Genomic DNA, 5,391 nt, shown 5'->3' with positions numbered 1-5,391 from the left:
TTATTTTGAATTAAAGTTAGTTAAGAAATGGTCAACGTAAGAGGGACACTCTGACCTCCTTTCTGTCTCCTTGAAAGCAGGAAATAAATCTCATGTGAAAGGTGCACGCTTATCACCAGAGATGGGGAATTCAGGCCAAGAAGACTGTAGAAACAAACCTTGTTACTTCTTTCATTGACTACCTCAAGCTCATACTCTGTTTAAATTCTTCTCTAATTGAGCACCCAAAAACTACATTTCTTTGTCCTGTCAATTCCTTACAAATTTATTGTTTCATTGTCTAAAAAGTATAAAAGTTGCCTACTTTGGCCACTTCTCACGTTCCATTTCTATGAGACCTCTGTGCGCATGAACTGAAATTTGTTTCTCTTTCTCCTGTGAATTCGTCTTGTGTCAATTTTATTATTAGTCCAGCCACAAGAACTCAAGTGGGGGAGAGGAGGAAATTTCCCCCTCCCCGACACTTTCCATCTGGGAAGTTGGAGAGGAGGCCCTTGCATTGACCCCTGCCCACTGCAGCCTCAGTCAAACATTGCCTCTGACTAAGAGCAACTGCCTAAAGGTGACAAAGCATCAGCAGACACTGAGCCTCTGGACAGGGTCCCATTTTACCCTTCCTACAACCATCTCTCCGTTGTATCCAGGATAACTACTGGATAGAGGAGGGGCCTCTTCTCTTCCCACAGCCGTTTCTCTCTTGCACGCTTATGGCGCCACCAGTACAGGCAGAGTTGTCTGGACTAAGAAAGCAAACTTACCTCAAATTTGCCCAAAACTCAGCACTTTCCATTTTGCAGAAACTTTTTTCAGTTATAGTTGCATAAAAGAATATTTCCTCTTTAAATTTCACTTTGAACTGTACCTTTGGCTGAATCTAAATATCAGAATGAAACTCAGTGAAAACCACAGTGTAGACCCCAAAGAAGTAAAGGTTTACTTGAAACCTGAAGATTTTCTCAAAAGTTTTTGAGAGGGTGCAGATAGAAAGAACCAGCCTCACTCAGAATTACAATAAGGAGTGACATCTAAAACCACAGGTTCTAGGTCTTGGCCACCACGAGAGGTGGGTGGTGAAATAAGAATCATAATAATGATAATAATAATAATTATCACTACTACAACTACTCCTGTGTATTAAGTTTTTACTGTATGCCAGAAGGTGTTATGCGAGCAATTTTTCAAAATCTCATTGGCTCATGCCAGCAACCGTCTGGGTAATTGTGATTAAGACCTCACTTTACAGATGAGGAAATGAGGCTTAGCGAATTCAACACAAATGGCCCATATTCTCACAGGCTGTAAGTGTCAGAGCTGGGATTGAGACCTACATTGACCTTATGTCAGTGCCCGTGTTCTTAACTGAGGCCAGGTAAAGTGGGAAATATTTGAAGTCATAATAAGCTGATTTCCAAATCAGGGGAGCAGAGTGTCCTTATTATGTCTGGATTCCTATAAATTAATGACAAACATCACACCCGTTATACATATACAATTGTATACATATATACTCTCTGAAGTTGAGGATGCTGGTGCTCTGGTTAACTCTTATTCTGACTACATGTGAGGCTCACCCTTATTGAAGTGCTTCTTACTGTGTTAATAAAAACATGTTTTATGGCCTGACCAGAAATGCTCTGTCTTGGAGCAAAGAAGGACTAGGGGGAGGCAGCCTGATAGAGGACTGTAAGCTTCAGCTAGGTTAACAAAAGTATTTTGGTTTTCTGTGGAGTGACTACAACACGCAAAACTGCTTATTTTGACAATACACTTTGGGGCTGTTGTACATGGAGAAAAGCTGGGACCAGGAAGGTAGATGAGTAATGATAGCACTAATAATAGGCATGTATGCAGCCCTTCTCAGTTGACGAAGGACTTCATATATGGAATCTCTCACTTGGTACAAATGTTTTTCATAATGGTTTATGTTGAAATAATTATAAATTCACAGGAGGTTGCAAAGAAATACACAAGGAAGTCCTGAGCAGCCTTCCCCTAGCTTCCCCCAAAGTTAACATCTTACACAACTATAGTACAATATCAAAGTCAAGAAAATTGCTACTGGTAAAATCCAGAGATCGTATTCAAGTTCTACTTGTTACATACATACACTCTCGTGTTTCTGTGTGTGTGTGTGTGTGTGTGTGTGTGTGTGTGTGTGTGTATGAGTGTGGGGGTAAGACTCCATGCAATTTTATCACATGTGAAGGTTTGTAGAATCATCACCACAATCGAGACGCTCAACTATGCAATTACCACAAAACTCTCTTGTGTTACACTATTATAGCCACACCCATCCTCTCTCTCCATCCCTGGCAACCACAAGTCTGTTCTCTATAACTATCATTATAGTTTTGTCATTCTGAGAATGTTATATAAATGGACCTATACAGTATTTATTCTTTTTAGATTGGCTTTTGCTCCCTCAGCATAATTCCCTCGAGACTCATCCAAGTTGTTGCATATATCAGTGGTGCATTCCTTTGTATTGCTGAGTTGTATTCCACAGTATGATTGTACCACAGTTTGTTTAACCATTCACCCACTGAAGGACATATGGATAGTTTCCAGTTTGGGACTATTAGAAATAAAGGTGCTATGAACATTTGTGTACAAGTTCCTGCATGTGAATTTAGGACCATAAAGTGGTTTGTAGTATTCCTTTATTATCCTTTTCATGATTACAGGATCTGCTGTGATATTTTTATTTTACTCCTGATGCTGGCTATTTGTTTCTTCTCTCTCACCATGGCTCACGAGCCCAGCCGCTCTGTGGCATGTGGGATCTTCCGGGACCGGGGCACGAACCCGTGTCCCCTGCATCGGCAGGCGGACTCTCAACCACTGCGCCACCAGGGAAGCCCTGTGTCTTCTCTCTTTGTACCTTTTCAAATTTGCTAGAGGTTTATCAATTTTATTGAGTTTTTTCAAAGAACCAGCTTTTTGTTTCATTAATTTTCCCTATTGATTCCATTTTCAATGTCATTGATTTCTGCTCTTATTATTATGTGCTTCCTTCTACTTTCTTTGGATTTATCTTGCTCTTCTTTTTCTAGGTTCTTAAAAAGATTAACTTATTGATTTGAGACTTTTTTCCTTTTCCAATGTAAGCATTTAGTGATGTAAATTTCCCTCTCACCACTGCTTTAGATCCATCCCATATATGTTGCTACGTTGTATTTTCATTTTCATTCAGTTTTATGTGTTTTTAAAATTTCCTTTGAGACTGTCTCTTTGACTCATGGATTATTAAGTGTGTTGCTTAGTTTCCAAGTGTTTGGAGATTTCACTTTTATCTTTGTTATTTATTTCTAGTTTGATTTTGGCCAAAGAACATATGCTGTATGATTTTAATTCTTTTAAGTTTGTTAAGGGTTTTTTGTTTTGTTTTTTATGACCCAGGATATAGTTATATTTTTGAATATCCCATGAGTGCTTGAAAAAGAAAAATTGTATTCTGCTGTTATTAGTTGTAATGTTCTATATATGTCAATTAGATCCTGTTGGTTAATTGAGTTAACATTGTCTATATCCTTGCTGATTATCTGTCTAGCAGTTCTATCAATTGTTAAGAGTGGGGTATTGAAGTCTCCAACTATTATTATGGATTTGTCTAGTCCTCCTTCATATCTATAGATTTTGCTCACAGCTGTGTTTTTTGCTGGTTTTCTTCATGGAATGACACTTTTATCATAATGTAATATCCTTCTTTGTCTCTGGTAATTTTCCTTGCTCTGAAGTTTACTTTATCTGGTATTAATATTGCTACTTCTGCTTTCTCTTGATTAATATTTGCAAGGTATATCTTTTTCCATCCTTTTACTTTCAAATTGACTATATTGTTATATTTGTAGATTATTGCTTAGAGACAACATATAGTTAGGTCATTTAAAAAATCTATTCTGCTAATCTTTGTCTTTTAATTGCTGAATTTAGGCTATTTACATTTAAAGTAATAATTGAATTGTTAAGACTTAAGTCTGTTTTTTCAATATTTGTTTTATGTTTGTTCCCTGTTTCTTGTTCTTTTTTTTTTTTTTTTGCGGTACGCGGGCCTCTCACTGCTGTGGCCTCTCCAGCTGCGGAGCACAGGCTCCAGATACGCAGGCTCAGTGGCCATGGCTCACGGGCCCAGCTACTCCACGGCATGTGGGATCCTCCCGGACCAGGGCACAAACCCGCATCCCCTGCATCGGCAGGCAGACTCTCAACCACTGTGCCACCAGGGAAGCCCAATTTCTTGTTCTTCTTTTTCCTTCTTCTTTTCTTCCTGTGGGTTACTTGAACAATTTTTTGAATTCTACTTTATTTATTTATAATGCTTTTGAGCATATTGCTTTGTACAGTTTTTTTTAGTGGTTGCTATAGGTATTACCACACACATACATAAATTATCACCTACCAATATTGGTGATATTTTACTACTTTGTTGACATTTTACTACTAATGTTGACATTTTACTACTTTGAGTGAAGTACAGAAATTTTAATTCCATTTAGGTCTCTTTACCCTCCTCACTTTTCAAATATAATTGTCTTAAATATTTCCTCTGCATGCATTGAGCTCCATATCAGGTAGTGTTATATAATTTGCTTCAGTCATAAAATATAATTAAAGAATCATGTGGTGAAGGATAGTCTATAATGTTTACTTCTAGTTTTACCCATTACATGCTCTGTTTTCCTTCCTGAAGATTCCTGTCTTCTTCTGGTATTTCCTTTCTCTTTAGAGACTTTTATTTAGCTACTCTTTCAAGGAAGGTTTGCTAGTGGCAAATTCTCTTAGTTCTCCTTAATCTGAGAATGTCTTGATTTCTCCTTTGTTCCTGAAGGATAATTTCTCTGGATACAGAATTTTTGATTGACATGTATTTTCTGCACTTGAAAAATATTGTTTTATTTCCTTTTGGCCTCCAGGCTATCATATAAGAAGCCCACTGTGATTTAAATTGGTGGTCCCCTATAAGATTACCTATAATCCTGTGATCTTCTTTGGTTGCTTTCAAGACTTCATCTTAAGTTTTTAGGAGTTTCATGATGCTGTGTCTTGGTGTGGACTTTTTTGGGTTTTATCCTAACTGATATTGGCTCAGCTTCTTGAATCTGTAGGTTTATATCTTTTATCAACTGGGGGGCATTTTCATTCATTACTACTTTGAATGTTTTTTCAGTCCCACTCTCTCCTTCCTCACTTTTTGGAACTCATAATTTTTTTATTTGTTTCAAGAGAATTTGTAAATTCAAGAGAATTTGTTATAGATTGTTGAAGCATTTTTATGACATCTGGTTTACAATTCTTGTCAGATAATTCCAACATGAGATTCATTTCAGTATTAATGTCTATTGATTGTTTTTTTAATTCAGATTGTAGTTTTCCTGGGTTTTGGTACGACAG

Source organism: Tursiops truncatus, chromosome X (genome assembly GCF_011762595.2).
Source record: "Tursiops truncatus isolate mTurTru1 chromosome X, mTurTru1.mat.Y, whole genome shotgun sequence".
Classification (NCBI taxonomy): Eukaryota; Metazoa; Chordata; class Mammalia; order Artiodactyla; family Delphinidae; genus Tursiops; species Tursiops truncatus.
This window is presented reverse-complemented; position numbering follows the sequence as displayed.